Here is a 17,541-nt window from a genome sequence, read left to right as displayed (position 1 = left end):
CACCACTTCAATCAACACAAAATGAAAGTTCCTTGTAGCTGCATTAAAAGATGAAGCGTTGTCTAAATTAATTTGGTCTTGACTATTGTGCTAAACTTTGTTTGTTTGCAGAGCAAAACAACTTATGACATTGAAATGATATGCAGAGATAATTCTACCACAGTGGTAAGAGGGCTTTGAAAACGCATCATACACACAACATAATGCAAAACAGTAGAGGAGTGTGTCCCTGTGTTGGAAACTAACCGACTACAAGCTCTGATCAGTCTACAGTGATGATTATTCAGCATTGGGTTACCAGTGGAATCATCGATCAAAAAATAAATAAATTACCAGAGTTTTATCCAATAACATAATTTTAAATTTAATAAGTGATTTAATTCTATAGACTGTTTCAACTTGACAACATAAACATTCTAAATTGCCCCCAGCTTACTTCCTGTTGCAGTGTTTGCTAGTACAATAACTGACAGGACACAAGCTAGGTTCCAAACTGTTCCCTAGAGCAACACAGTTCCTTGAAAACCATCTATAAACCTTCATTATTTGTAGAGTACCGCAGGGATGATGTATTTTTGTAGGGTTACCCCGGAAGTCCCTGTGCTGCTGGTTCGTAGGGGGAAAAGGCAATGGGATTTTTGTATGGTAATTTGGTTAAATGCATGAAATAATAATAATATCTTTGGTTGACAAAGGTTTATGAAACAGCAAAGTTTGTGTTCAGCAAGATAATCTTTCAAACGAGGAATTGTGACTTTTGAAGCATTTTCTGAAAGTCACGTAAAAAAAATGCATTTACGCTTCAAAAGTCAAAGTGGACCTCGTTTGTGAAGATTATTTTGCTGAACACAAACTCATAAACTTATATTAACCACAGACCTTATTTCATGAATAACCGAAATCCCTATACAAAAATCCCATTGCCTTTTACACGTACGAGCCGGAAGTGCTACTTCCGCACTCATTCCTGCTGTACTCTATAGGCTACAACTAATCAATGCTGACATGCTTAGAATTCCTTATAGCTGTGTTCTAAGTAAACTGTGGCAAGCAGCAGATGATAGAATGCTCATCCATAAGAGACTTGAGACTTCACTTGGACTTGCCCCTCAAAGACTTGACACGTGACTTGGACTCAATCTCAAAGACTTTACTTGTACTTGCAAAAATGACTTGTGAGCATTTCTGTGAGTACCCGCCTGGTGTGGATTTCTTTCACCTGTTTTGTGCTGATCTTCTGCTTTCACCAGCTGGAGAAGCTCCTTCAGTTCCTTTCAGCTGAATCCTCATTTAATAATTTATCATTTAACAATAGATACACAGCAAAGTAAGTAGGCTGAATTTCTGTCTCTTTCTTCCAGTTAGATATTGTTGTGATTGTGCTTGTGGACGATATGAATGATCACCCTCCAATCTTTCCAGAAAGCCTGTACCAGCTTCCCGTCCCTGAGGTGAGAATCAATGTCTAAATACCTTTAACTCAGTAGAAATTATTAGGCCTCCAATGCTGGAAATTGTATTATTGTATTGTATTGTATTGTAGGCCTATTGTATTGTATTGTATTGTATTGTATTGTATTGTATTGTATTGTCATATTCGTCTTCTTCTCCTTTGTCGTGTATTTAATTGGCCAAATAGATTTACATAAATTCTGGCCTTTTAAAGAAAGTTATTCACAATGGCTAAATATTCTTTTGTGGGCAGGTACAAAACTCATGCACATTTAGGTCCATGTAAGTTTGGTTGGTGTCCAAGTGTTTGGTTTAGTTTCATCTAGGCAATCCTTTTATATAAAAGGGAGTAAGTGTGATGAGAAGTTGAGCAATTGTGCGTTGCGCATGCCAAATAGAGAGAGCGTATGTGAGCTGCACGGCCAGCTCGGTAGCTGCAGGGCGGGCCGAGCGCCTATACTAAAAGGCACTCACTCACTCACTCACTCACTCACTCAATCACTGTCTGTCTGTCTGTCTGTTTGTCTGTCTGTGCCTCTCTATCTGTCTATTATCCTAACATTGCTAAAGTTGATTTTATGTACATCACACTGACTTGCTAATTAATCTCTTTTTAAAAGTTGTTATCCGTAGGCACAGTTGTGGGAAGCTTTCCAGCCAAGGACTTAGACGTGACCTCTAAGCTCTACTACAGCCTAACATCAGAGCCGGTCAGACCTCCTGTTTCTAACTATCTCTCAATAGGTTGCGGTGAAACTATTTGCGGGTCTCAATAGTGTGTCCTTTTCAATTCATGCAGGAGGGGTTTACGATGCAAGGGCCCGAGAGCTCAAACATTATTGTGCAAACGACTCTCGACTACGACCAAGTGAAAAGTGTGAAACTGACCTTGTATGCTCAGGTGAGTACCGCTTAATGTTCTTCACTTTCCTGCATTGCTCTTCCTTCCTTTTTTTATTTATTTATTTTTGCTTAAAGAGGACATGAAATATTTGATCATATGATATCTAGTTCAACCTAGTGATGTCATCAAGCAGCGCCCCAGTTGTGAAAAGGTGAAATGTTCATCTTTCTAGCAAATCTAGGTACATTTCAGACTTGAAAGCAGTGTCCTGTCTTGTTTGAGGTGAAATGCAAATGAACTAGAGTCATATGATCAAATGTTTCATGTCCTCTTTAAAAGTTGAACTCTCTAAGGTCGGTAGCGGCCATTTGCGCCCAAGTGCATCAAGTTGTGCATACTTTTATGTCTTTTTGGTAGGCTACTAATGTTGTAGGCCTAACTGGTCTTTCAGTTGATGAGACCATCTGCTGTCGGCTGTGTAAAAGGGGCTTGATTGTTAATTCCCAGTTCCTGCGGTGCAGACACAGTTCCTGCGGTGCAGACACAGTTCCTGCGGTGCAGACACAATAAAAGGGGGCATTTCCTCCAACTGTTCTTAGAGCTATGAAAAAGTTCCTCCAGTCCTAAAATGTCAGCAGTCGTCCAGTCTCAGGCCAGCTTCTCTAACCTCTGGGCTACTTTCATATCCAGTTGGTCATGGTGGCAAGAATCAAGTTGTTGTACTGTTTTTTCTCTCTCTCTCTTTTTAGGACACATCACCCTTAGTACCAGAAGTGCCCTCATTCACCGCCACAGCCACCATCTCGGTCACCATCACGGACATTGACAACAGACCTCCGTGGTTCCAGCCGTGCACCCAGTACAACGTGGGTGGCGCTCTGATCTGTCAGGGCGCCGGCTACAGTGGGAGCATCACGTTAACGGAACAAGAGGTGAATCTCTTCCTCGAGCCAAAAATCTGAAACTGTCTCCGTTCACACCGCAGGCCCGCATACTCAACCATTTTCTGCTCATATCTATTGTAGGTTGTAACCGCCATATCCCACACCAATATGTGCAGACAGAGTAACAAAGAGGACACATGCGTTTTTGTTTCTCACACATTTCGGTTACAATCTGATCCTTCCAGTCTGTCTCAGTGTCTTTCATTATGTTATTCTTGGTGCAGTTGGTAAATTCGCTGGTTAACACTGGCTGCAGCATCAGTGTGACTGAATTAACTTCAGAGCAGCTGGATATAGGCCTACATCTGTCACTTGTGATTGGTTCAGGATATATCAGTCACTAGTGAACGCTTCAGATACGTCATTCACTAGTGATTGGTTTGGGGGGGGTTAGGTTAGGGTTACACACACACACACACACACACACACACACACACACACACACACACACACACACACACACACAACAGCTAACAGGAGGAAATATCAGGCTGATAGAGTTGGAAGATAAAATTAATCTCTTTCATCTCTTTAAATGTAATCCAAGCCAGGGCCTCAAAGCAGCATTGGGAACAATGCCGCTAACTAAATGGTATTAGTTACAGTAGTGATCACAGTCTGCTTCTCCTTGCAGACGGGCTACTTACCTCTCAATCCAGGACCGATTTATGCCATCGATGGAGACTTTGGGATAAACGAAGACATAACATACACATTTCTGAGTGGTAAGCTGCTTGGACTATAATGAACAATTACTTTATTTATTTATTTATTTATTTATTTATTTATTTATTTATTTATTTATTGCTGCTCTGCCACCTGAATTTCTCCCATGGGATGAACAAACTGCAATCTTGTCTTACCTTAAAAACAAAAGTGTGAAAATAATATTTTCTTTGTTGCTCATTCCCTTTTGGCAGTGATGCGTATTTTAGCCTGACTAAAGTGACATTAGTGTTTTTAAACCTCAGTGTGGAGCGTGTGAGGGCAAAATGATTGATTGAGCGTTAGCAGTTAGCATTCCTCCAGCTCTTCTAATGGCTTCCCTCGGTCCGTTTCTTAGGAAACGATGCCGGGCTGTTTGAGATCAACGCTGACAGTGGGAACATTACCATGCTGAAACCAGCCGACATCCTGGGCCCAATTAACCTGACAGTGTTGGTAAATGTTTCTGCAAAATGTGGCATCTATATGCAGTTCTTATGCACTTGTTCCCTTGGCATGGCTGCGTTGGCCTGATTAAGATGGCTGTCCTAGCAAAGTTTTTACATCTCAGCATGTTCCAGTATCATTAGGATCCCCCCCCCCCATTTAGATAGGATGATATTGTGATATATTATATAGATATTGTGATGATAGTGGTGTAACTTCATACACAGAATTGTGACTCCTCCTTGGCTTCGATATATTACAAATATCCACAGACAGAATCGTAACTCTAACAGTCCAACCTGCCCACCACCATGCTGATGATGGTCTCACCCTACAGAGGGCATCACACGACCCTTTAAGCCGGCCTGCATCAGAAGAGCAATCCTTCGACTTCCTAACAGTACTGGTGGCCTCGCTGTTCCCAGCTTCATTAAACTAACTGGGCATGCAACTGAAGAAACGTCCAGCTCCCTTAGGCCGGTTATAGAGTTTCTTTAAACTAGGCGTTTGCGTGTGCATGATGGCTGCCTCGCGTATCCTGCGTCTGTTTGGAGCGTACACGTAGGCCATGTTCACATTACAGGCAAATCTTATTGGCTGCTAAGTCATTAATCATCATTATCTTGATTGGTTTCCCAAATCTGATTTGGGAGTGTGTGCGCACTGCCACAAATCTGATTTGGGCAAGTGTTCAAGTCGGATCTGTGTGTCCAGACCTCCATATGTGGTTTGGGACAAGTGACACAAATCAGACTCATAAAACCAATCTGGATAGAATCATTAATAGGTGACTAAAGTTCACAAATCAGATTTGGCCTCCTAGTCTGAACATGGCCGTAGAGTTCATTTGGATAGGATGTGCACGAGGAACGAGGCTCCAGACGGACACATAGCAAAAAACAAGTAGCCTAATATATCCGGCTTTACTGGGTCAACAGTGAGACTGAAGATCAAATAAAAGGGTCTTCTCATCTTTCACTGAACTATGATCCAAATATGGCCGGCCAAATTCCCACCTTGTCAATTTTTTCAGATTATACTGTAAGGCACTTTGTTGGTGTTAGATTGGATCGGCTGGAGGGAGGACTCTGCCTCTAATTCGCTTGGCCTGATATTTTACCCTCACCTTAACCAATCGTCACTCCTCATGGTTTAACCCAACCAATCATGACTCCTCATGCCTAAACCCATAAAATCCATTCTACGACCGACCATGTTTTAATGTATTTTCCTAATTTCCCCTAGGTAAAAAATGGTTCAAAAGTTGGTGTTTCCTCTGGTGGATGGAGCAGACTACAAGCTAGTGTTACATTACTTCTGATTGGTTGGGCTGATGACTCTTGGGTCTGATCTTACCCAAAATGCCTCCAATATGGAAGAATTAGAACAACTTCGAGGAACACAATCAGATCTGGCTTTAGGCTGCACCAATTTCTTACCAGTGCTCAAAACAACCAGCATGTATGTTTTCCTTTCCAGGCCGTACAAAAAGACAACAGTTTCCAGTTTGCCACCACCAGAGTCACAATCAAGGTTTTGGTTAAGACTCTGAACCCTCCGAAGTTTGAGAAAGAACAATATGGCGGCTTTGTTTCCAAAGTAGGCGTGATGGTTCTGGACTCCACTAACACAGCCGAGCCCCTCCTGATCCAGGCGAAGGATGATGACTTTGCTGTGACTGGGGTAAAACACAACAAGATAGACATTGTACTCTAATAACTGCATGACTCATGATTGATTTAAAGTACGTTCAGACTACGGGCTACAAAGTAACAGGAAGTCCTTTGTTTTCAATGGCAGCTCAAGCTGGTGACACAAAGCTACAAAGGGCTACAAACAGAAGTACAGCTGCTTCAACTGTTTTACATGCTCTGATGACGAATCAAGCTAGCATAGAGGGTATTTAAATTATTACAGTAGTAGTAATGTAAATACTCAACGTATTCTCATGAAACGGTTCGTAGGATATCTTACGGGAAGTATTTGTTGTGCTTTTTCATGCATAACCCTGCTACGAGTCTCCAGCAACACGAGCGGTCACTGCAAATCCGCAAAGGTTGGTTGTTACGGCTATGCTTAGGCAAGTAAAACAACTTGTTAACATTAGGGTTTGGTCATGGTTTATTAAGAAACACATTCGTTGAAACTTTTAATGATGTGCGCTGGGAATCGAACCCCGCTCATCGCCAGGGAAACGTATATGCCCCTCCACCACCCCGACCACAACGCCATTACTGCCCACCGTTTTATTTCAGGCACCTAATGCCTACATCGCCCCCTCTGGCTAGTGCACCTTCTTACATTTCGTGGATTACATATCAATTATAGTGCATTATTATTTTTCAGAGGTGTAAGTATGAACAGTGAATGAACACCCTGGAATAGTATTGTTATAGTATAGTTAATAGCACCATCAATTAACATTCCCGCTCCATTGGCAACAGTGAAGCTTGGTACGTGGTACGCCAGAGCTTCGCTAGCTTCCTCCAGACCGTTTCGTAGCTTCAGTAACCCGTAGTCTCAACGTACAGGTCGTGCTTTGTGACTTTGAGAAACACATTGGGACTCTTTTATATCCACTTGATTTGCAGCACTGACCCATTGCTTTCTTTTCAAACAGGGTGTGAATCCTGACGTTACATATCAAATTAACAGCAGCGATTTCTCTCTCATTGGAGGTTACTTATTCATGACTAAGCACCATGAACTGGGTACGGGTTTCAACTTAAAGGTGGGTTTACCGTCCACTACAGAGCAAGTACAAGTCGAAGGGACAGATTGTTGTATTACCCAATACTTATTTATTTATTTATTCATATTTTTTGTTTTTACTTAATGCTCAACTTCATCTGTACACTTATCAGGTGGAGGCAGTGGACACGATTACTGGAGAATTGGCTACAGCTGGACTCACAGTGGAGGTGACACTAGGTAGGATGTGAAAGGCTCTAGCATTTACATAAATCAACACTTGTTCCTCTGCCTGTTTTGCATTTGATACTCAACATTGCACTCATACAAACCCAGCATGTGAGGGCTGTAGGGATAAGGTGTAAAAGAAATACTGTTTATTCCATCATTGGTTTCCACGAACCGTGGAGATATGTGTAAATCAGTAGTGATGCAGCCACTCTCCTTATGCCCATTAGCAATGCAAAGATATAAATTCTGATGATTTTACAGTCTGTTGCCAGCAGAGAAAGCTCAATATTTTTATAAGATGATACAGAACATGACAGGCTAACAACACAACAACATAGACTGTGTAGATTCAGGACAATCTACAACTTTGTGGTTAAAACTGCTGTGGCACGAATAGAGCTCAACAGGCACGTGACTTTTCGTGACGTAATTTGCCCCGGAAGTAAGTTCCGCATCCATTTTCTCCGTAGACATTTCGATAAATCCAAATATAATGAGTTTTAAGGAACCAAGCCAAAAGGTCTTCCAGAGAGTGACCAAAACATTCGGTTTAAGCGAGTATAAAAAATAACAAGGTTCTCGCTTAAACCAAATGTTTTAAAGGTTCTCGCTTAAAGGTGGTCAAAACAAAAAAACAAAAAACAAAACAGGACACAACATTCACAATAAAAAAAAGCAATAAAAAACGAGGAGCCAGGGCAGGGAATGATATTTCAAACCAAATTGCACAACAAATATAAGAAAAGGAATGCAAAATGCAGTGTAAAAAGTGCAAATGTGCATATGTGCAAAAGGAATACAGCGGAGAGCTAATTGCTATAAGCATGTTGATGAAGCTAGGGATGAAAGAGACATGAGAATGGGTATCTTGGTTCGCCTAACAGGCGCTCTGAAACGCCGACCAGAAGGTAAAAGTTCAAACTCCCTTTGGAGAGGGTGGTTCTCGTAGTTCAGAATGGCATGGGCCTTCCTAAGGGCATGTACAGTATGTTATAGATCTCTGAAAGCTTGGTCTGGTTGCTCATAGAAATCTTGCTCAATATTTTAACAAGACTACTAAGTCTGTTCTTATTTGACAAGTTTAAATTACTGAACCAGGCAATAAAACAAAAGGTTAAAACAGATTGAATAAAGCTCCTGTAGAGTCATCATCTCAGAAGAAACATTAAAATAATTAATTTTCCTCAAAAAGAAAATACATTGTTGGACCTTTTTAGAGGGAGCGTTAACATGGGATTCGAAACAGTTTGTAACGATAGCCAGATATTTGTAGCTATCCACTAGGTCGATGTCAGCACCTTTATCACAGTAGACGGTGGGTTAGATGGTGATTTTCTAAAATCAGTGATCATATCTTTGGTTTTTGACACATTTAAATGGAGGAAAGATTGATCACATCAAACATAGTCGTCTACTACCGGGCCATGGTCCTGTTTCTTCCCTTCTAAAAGGCTGCCAATAACAGAATCATCAGCATACTTTAAAATGTATCTGTTCACATAGTTGCTACAACAATCACTAGTGTATAGAATGTAAAGGAGGTCGGAGAGACAGCAACCTTGAGGGTGCGTGGGCTTTTGTTTTGGTGTTACCTAACCATAACCCTAACTGGGTATTGATGGTGTTACAGCTGGTGGGACAGGTGGAGAATTTTCTGGATCGCTGGAGGAGAAATGAAAAACAAAACAGCCACATGGTGGAGAGCACAATCCATCCTGTTCCTCATAGTAGCTCTGGAATGTTAGGCAAAAACAAATGCAAGTTCAATGGAGTCACGCTCCTCCTGTTATAGGCTGACTGAAGCTCACTAAAATGTCATCCACAGTGCACACACACACACACACACACACACACACACACACACACACACACACACACCACAGTGCACGCACACGCACACACACACACACACACACACACACACACACACACACACACACACACACACACACACAGTACACACAAAGTACATTTCAGTGAGCTTCAGTCAGGAGCGTCAGGAGCGTCATCCCATTGACCTTGCATTCATTTCCCCCCAGCATTCCAGAGCGACTATGAGGAACCGGATGGATTGTGCTAAAAAAGAACTCTACCAATCAACATTATCATTGATAAGTAGCAAATACTGTAGGGATAGACTTGAAAGAACTGACTTAAAAAGTCAGTGTTTGGATAAGGGGTCAGTAAGAGAGGAGGCAGGACAAATGTGGCAAGATTCAAACAGTGTGTTCTCCTCCCAGGGCTTTCCACCACCAGTGAAGCTCCGAGCACCACAGACATTGTGTCCACAACACCGATAGTGGAAACCACAGATTTGACCACCACTAACCCCATCATGACCACTGAAGACAGCACGACTAACCCCAGTTTGACCACTAAAGACAGCGCCACTGCCAGTACAGCACATCCTCACACAGGTAGTCACGTATTTCTCTGAGGAGATTCCCTCTCATCTGCTTCTCTTTTTTTTTGCACCTCTGGCAGTCATCCGGGCCCAAAAATGTCAAAAAACAAACAAGCAAACATTGCTGCGCATGTGGGGACCATAGACATAAATAATACGGACGTAGCTGTCCCATTACATTTCTTCTCCCTGGCGGAGTTCAAACGTTGGCCGTCACCATCTTGATTTTTCGTCAGCAGAGTGGGAGGGAATGGGTTGAGTCCTTCCGCACCTCACGTGAGATGGAGTTTCCCAGAGCCGCAGATCCGCCTGCTATTGGTCCGTGATCGGCAAGCTGCACGATCACTGGACAGGCGATCTGTCAATCACCCCCTTTTCTATCATCTGACTATAAAAAATTACCCCCCTACAGTTGTTATGAAAAGGTGAAATTAGCTATATAGCTAGACCAAAACTGTGTTTTGCCCCTCACTGGAAAGATGTTTAATCCTGTTACAAAGTCCTGTTAAAAAAATCGATCAGCTCTAACTCCATTTTCGCGTCAACTGTAGACTGTGTAAACAATAACCGATGTGTGCGGAAGCAGATGTCTGACGCAGACATCCATAAAAAGGAACCCCCAAAATATCGGCCGTCTGTCCCAGTCCCAGGGTCATATTAGTCATCAGACTGATAGACTGTGGGTGCCAAGATTGATTTAGCACCGACTAGGTCGCATCTTATCACGAATGACATGCATGTAATCTAACCAAAGATGATTTAGAGATTGTTTCACTAACATTCAAAGCTTAGTTTGTGTTATTGGACAGTGACCTGTTACTTTTTGGGTGAAACCTGTTTTTGGTGACATCTTTTCATAGACGGTGTGATCGGCCCTGTGGGCGGTTATGGACCAGAGGACATGGCGGCGGTGGGCGCCAGCCTGGCCGCCCTGCTGATCGTCTGCCTGGTGGTCATCGGGCTCCTCGCCTGTCACATTCACAAGAGCAAAGCAGACTGGAGGAAGATTGTTGAGGCCAGCGTCTTCCAAAGCTCTGTGAGTACTAAAGTTAAAAAAAAAAAAAAAAATCTTCCAAAGTTCTGTGAGTACTAACGTAAAAAAAAAGATTGCCAAAGCAGGCGGAGTGCACGGAAGTTCTTTTTAAAATCAAAATAAAGGTATTGAAAGCACTTTACTTGTGCAATGTCAAATATTTATTAAAACTTCAAACGTGCATAAGGCACATAATAAGCAGGTGTATACAGTATATAATTATGCTGTAAACATGATATAATTATGCTGTAAACATGCAGACTCTGCAGTACGTCTCAAGCGCAGCGGTCTTCCTCAGGTCAAAACTCATTGCATATTCTGCATGTTTATAGCCTAAATGTTCAGATGCTCATTATGCGCTGTTGCTCATGTATGTGCTTTAGAAATTTCAATAAGCGGCGCCTGGGTGTTGTAGCTCTCTATTTCCTGCCTACCAACATGAGGGTCACAGGTTCGAGCCCCTGTGTTACCTTCGGATTGGTCGGGCGTCCATACAGGCACAACTGACCATGTCTGCAGGAGGGATGTCGGATTAAGGGTATACAGTATGTCCTGGTCACTGCACTAGTGTATCATCTGGTCGGTTGGGGGCCTGTTCATGGGAGAGGGGAACTGGGGGGAATAGCGTGAACCTCCCCGCTACGTCCTGCCAGTGAAACTCCTCACTGTCAGGTGAAATGTAGCGGCTGGCGACTGCACATGTATTGGAGGAAGCATGTGCTAGTCTACAACTCTCCCCAGATCAGTAGGGGGAATTGGCCATGAACAATTGGTAGAAGAAAGGAACAACAACTTAAAATAAATATTTTGATGATTTGATGTTCTTCCCCAGCTGGGTCAAGGTCCAGGCGGTTTGAAGGAGGGCGTCCAGTACAGCAATGAGGGTTTCCAGAACGACGAGGACGCAGGCAGTATGGGCTCTGCCGGTCCAGAGGAGGACAGCATAAAGCTGGGCAGAGGAAACCCGGAGACCAAGGAGAGGAACTTAGCCCTGGAAGAGGCCATACAGAGGTATACAGCTCCCCTGCATGCTCTCCTGCCGGACGATGGCAGCCTGGCGGGCTCGGACGAAGCCGACAACGAGAAGGGGGTGAAACCAATCCTGACCAAGGAGAGACGCATGGAGGAGGGCTACAAGTCTGTTTGGTTCAAGGAGGACATCGATCCCAACGCCAAGGAGGAGAGGGTCATCCCAGATGATGGAGAGAGCAATGGGGAGGAGGACGAGGAAGAGGAGAGGTCACCTAGCGGGAGGGAAGAAGACGAGGAGGACGGATTCCCAAAGTCGAGGCCAAAAGTTTTCTTTTCCGACGGTGATATGGACAGCGGAGTGGGGCTGAAGGAGGACTCTGAAGACGACCAAGTATTGACGACAGTTCATCTGTGAGAGGACGCAAGATGAAGAAGAGAATCAACCCAGTTGCAAAAAAATTAATGTTGGCAGTTTACGTTTCTACAAACCACGAATAGGCTACGTGACATTCAATGTTTGTGAACCAAAAATACGTTGCATAATCAACATTTCAAATTAACTGACAACATAATTTGGAAATGTCGGGGTATTGGAAAAAGTTGCTGAGTGCAAATAAAACAACTTGGTTCTGGTTAAGCAACTAAAACAACTTGGTTAAGGTTGGGCAACTAAAACAACTTGGTTAAGGTTAGGCAACTAAAACAACTTGGTTAAGTTGATGGTTATGGTTTGGTTTAGGGTTAAATGATCAAAAACGTTCAATGTGACTCATGGTTTAAATGTAGACTTTGGAAACGCTGGGGATCGAACACGAGTCACGAGCCTCGGGGGAAAGGCAAGTGTTTACACCCTCCATCCATCCCCTTACTGGCCACAATGCCCTTACTGGCCACCACGCTATTTCAATAGCAGACTCTGACGTGTATAACATCGACATACACATATCTAGAAATGTTGATATGCAACATATTGGGGTTCACAAATGTTGACATTCAACATCTCCATGGTTTTACAGAAACGTAAATTGCCAACATTTTACTCTGGGGACCAGACTTAGAGAATCAGACTGATTTGATTGTAACCCGACTCTCAGCCACTGTTGCAACACTTCCCAGCACAACATGCAGTGAGAACCTCCCATAATAAAAAAGAGCAGATTACCAGCAATCATTCTTTGGAAACAGTGTCAGCTATTTAATCAGTAACTCATTACAGTGACACAAAACTAAGAATGATCATGCCTAAATGTCAAAATGAAAAGTGCAATATTTACACCTTTTGTTTAACATAGTGTGATACGTGAAATATGTCTCAGCATGTCAGTGTCTTCATTGACTAGGCCTATACATGATGTTTGTGGCAATTTTTGTGTGATTTGAAAAAATGTTGAACCATTTCTATTCTATAGCCTATGTAAATACTAAATGTTTGCAAACTGTTGTCATATGAAAAGAATAAAATAATCCAAATGTTTTTCATGCAGGGAGTTTCAGACTGCGCATAAGTGCATGTACAGCCAGTTCAGTAGTCTATGCTTGCTGCACTCATTAGATTTGAATGTTCTATAGTGTGAGAAGTCATTTAAAATTTTGATAATTGAGTAATCATTTACCAAGTAAAAATACAAAATATTTACTTGGGGTTCTTATATACATTTTCCATGTCAGAATTCCATAATTTTCCAGACTCAAATTTCAAGAATTCTCTGTCAGACCATATGACATCCGAGTACACAAGGGTGTCACTTTGTGTTGAAAAGTGGTGGGGGCATGTCTATTGTAAATGACACCACAATTTGGAGGTTCTAGGGTTGAGCCTCATTGAAAGCTTGGGCTATGAAGAACTTCTCAAGTGAAGAGTGAAGATCTCTGGCTCACAGAGTTTGATAGCTGCATGACAGTTTTGAGGTTGACGGTTCGAGCCTCAGTCAATTAGCACTTGCTTGTATTATCAATTTATTTGGTCTAAATTCAGAATGTTATTATTTAGAAAAATGAATAGTCACAATAGACAATAGTCTGGAAACAAATATGTTTCCATACCTTTCCTGTCTTCCAGACCTGGAAAATACTAAAATCAAATTCCATACTTTTCCATACTTGCTTATACAGTAGGAACCCTGTTTACTCGTTGCAGCTTCACAAATATTAAGATGGCCAGCCTTGTTTCATCTCATTCTCAAATGAGTTTGTTGTTCTGTGATGCTAAGTCAGGATAAAGGCAGGGCACTTTCACCATCATGCAAAACTAGAAATGTGCAAAGTCAAATAGCAGCAATAAGGAAAGCAACGTGTCATATTTATTGTTATTGCTTGTTTGTGATCGTTTGTGATGAAACTTCCCGACAATAAAGGGCTGTAAAAAAAAAAAAGGGAAACACATGTAACCACCTTATCCACTTGTACTACAGTATCTATCAATCTATCAATCAATCTATCTATGAAGTGCCATTTTCAAATTTTGTAGAGCAGGGGAGGGTTTATCCCAGTTATGGTGACCGGCCGCGTGGTAGGGAGGGAGGGGAGGCTGGCCAGCGAGACTATGTCAGACCTACTTCAACAGTCACAAATCAAGATTTAAAGCTACAATATGAAAAGTTTAGAAGAGGAAGTCGGCTATAGCTCACTCAGATAAACATGAGGATGTTGAGTGATGTTTGAAGGCTGTTTGTTCAATCCCTGCCTCAGGCATTACTAGTGATGCTATTTTTATCATCAGTAGTTTGAACACTGATAGAAATAAGCTGATGTAGGACTCTAGTCAGTCTCTGACTAGCTCAGTCAGATAAACAGCTGCTCACTCATTCAATTCCAACCTATCTCCCTCTTTATGCTGTGTTGTTGTCAGTGTGTAGAATTCAGAAGGTGAACTCCAAACAGCTCATAGCTCAGCATGATGAGTTGATGTGTCTCTGTCGCTATACTGACAGGTGGGCTATTGGTTTGATTCCCGATCGAGGAGACGTATTACTGCCCTGTCTTTAACATCACCAGCTGTTTACGGCTTTAATATCTTCAAGTTAATTAGAAGTCTAATAAAAACTAAAAAATTATTGTTAGCCCTATTTCCACTTTTATTCAAACACAAATAACTTTACTGCCTCAAAAATCTAATGAAAACTCAGTCTGCAATCAAGTTATGAACTCACAACCTCTTCCTCTGAAGGCAGCTGACATACACAGTGAATCACAAAGGCAGTGCAACTGATGCTATATTTCTCTCTGTATGACTGTATTTCATATGACTTTTTAAGTACCTGGCTATAGATCAAAATCTGGAAAAGGCTATTGTATATTTTAGCTTTTAGTCAATTTAGAAATAGTTAAGTAGACTCGGTTATGGCAAGAGATTAATTTCTGGACTTCCAAAGATCAATTTAGACTCAAGATCACCTTTCTAAATTGATTAAAAGCAAGAATACAGTATAACAATTTCCTGGTTTCAGCTTCACTATTTATATAATTCATGCTAATTTCCAGTTTTGGTGATTAATTAGCTCATTATGGTAATTACTCAAATTGCCCAACATGCAACTCTTTAGCCTGGGTAAACCCAGCCCCCAGTGACCTGCTCTCAGGCTTAACCCTGCTCACGAGTCACAAGGTGTAGTGACTGAGAACTCTGAGAGCAGGTCACGTGGGGGCTGGGTTTACCCAGGCTAGCAACTCTTAGCAACCAAGTTGAATTTCATCCACTAGGCATAAATATGACATTTCAATCATAAAAGTTCATAAGAAACAACATTACTGGGTCGAAGAAATTTCCAGTAGACTATTGTGACACCTTGCCCTAAAGCCTAAAGAGTAAATAGGGAGTGACACCAGAGGTTTAGCACAGGTTTAAGCAACCACCACCACCACCCAAGCTGAATGTACTGGAAGTACCTGAAGGAAGCCTCACTTTCATGTGAGCGAGAGACTATTAGCGAGAGTGAGAGAGAGAGAGAGAACAGACTTAAGCTGAAATCCCGCTGTAAAAAGTTTGACCTGTCTGTTTAAAAAAAATTAACATTTCAGCTGTCAATCAACATAAAGCTGGAGAGGAAGAGAGAAGAACATGCAACCAAATCCTGCACGTTGTACCAGGGTCACTGTGGGAGGACTGAAGCTTACATGGTAAACTACACACTCCAAGCTGAATTCCGCTGTGAAAAGTTTGACCTGTCTGGTTTTAAAAATGTTACATTTCAGCTGTCAATCAACATAAAGCTGGTGTGTGTGTGTGTGTGTGTGTGTGTGTGTGTGTGTGTGTGTGTGTGTGTGTGTGTGTGTGTGTGTGTGTGTGTCTTTATTTCAGACATTTTATGCTTTATTGACAGATGTATCATAAGAGAAGGACACAGAGGTGTGCGAGAGAGAGAGTGGAAGAGAGACGAACATGCAACAAAAGCCCACAGGCTGGTTTTGAACCAAGTCACTGTCTGTGGGAGGATAGAGGCTTACATGATAAACTACACACTCAACTCAGTGTGCCACCAGGGGACACCTTCTGGTGTTAATTATTAATTACTTTATTGAATAGGGTTTGAACTAGGGGTGGAGCAGAAGCCGGTATTCGGAAAAGCACAAATAGCCTATGTGGGTTTTTAGAAATGTTATTTATTTCATAAAAAATATTTATAAAATGATTGCGGATGTGTTGAGTTGTATGGGTCTGTCTATGTGGCTGAGCGCAGTTGTCTCTGTTCTGATAGACAAGGGATCAAATACAAATAACTTTGCTGCCTCAAAAAGCACAGATGTTCAGTCTGTACACATTCCAGCTTAGAACGCACAACCTCTCCCTTTGGAGGCAGCTGACATAGACAGTGAACCACAAAAGCACTGTCACTGATGCTGTATTTCTCACTGTATGACTTTTGAAGTGCCTGGCTAATAGGTCATAAATCTTGAAAAGGCAATATTTTAGCTTTTAGTCAATTTAGAAAGTTAAGTTCAGTGGACATACACAGTGCTGCTTTGGCGCTACCGCAGCGCCTCTATCGTCTGTTTCCAAAGATGCATAATGTCGCCTCTTTCCTTCCATGCTCTTTGATCATACCCAGGTTTGCGAGCAGGAACTTCTACGTGACATTTTTTATTTTTGCTAGTAGACTAGCAACTGGACTTTCCAAGTATAAACGAATGCAGCCGCCGTGATGACGAGGTCTTTCTGATCCCTGTCTTTAGAGATGCGAGATTATTTCGACGGCAGCTTCCCCTGTTGATTTCTTTGCTTTAATAAGGTTTTCCGTTTCACCTTGATATAGCCCCCCAGATATGGGGGGGGCTATCAAAAAATTAGTAAAAGTTTAGTAGCTAGTGCACTCGCCCCGCCTCAGCAAGCCTGCCGTGCGCGAGGCGCAGGCACAACGGAGTACAGATGAAGTAACCAGCTTCACCACGGAGCAGCTTATTCACCCTGCTGCTACTCTCACTGACGGTGAAGCTCCTAAACTGCTGCATTGTTGCCTTTTTATTCTAGTATTTCCTTAAACACGCATTACTGTTTATAGGAGTCAACCGATGATCACATCTATAGATTTGTTTTAAAATATATAGCTACAGTAGGCTACCACACGCAGTGCACGATGGGTAATGGCAAGAGTGCCAAAGTCACGCCATCTTTCGGGTTCGGCTTACTTCAAACCAAGCGATTCAGCTATATTTAGAATCAGCCAGGAGAGACCATACATTTCACTCGGACCTAAACGAAAACTAAAAATAAATAAATAATAATAATAATAATAATAATAATAATAATAATAATAATAATAATAATAATAATAATAATAATAATAATAATAAAAAAAAATGATTTAAAGAAAATAATTTTTCG

This window comes from Poromitra crassiceps (genome assembly GCF_964638095.1).
Source record: "Poromitra crassiceps genome assembly, chromosome: 18".
Taxonomy (NCBI): Eukaryota; Metazoa; Chordata; class Actinopteri; order Beryciformes; family Melamphaidae; genus Poromitra; species Poromitra crassiceps.
Note: the sequence above shows the minus strand (reverse complement) of the source record.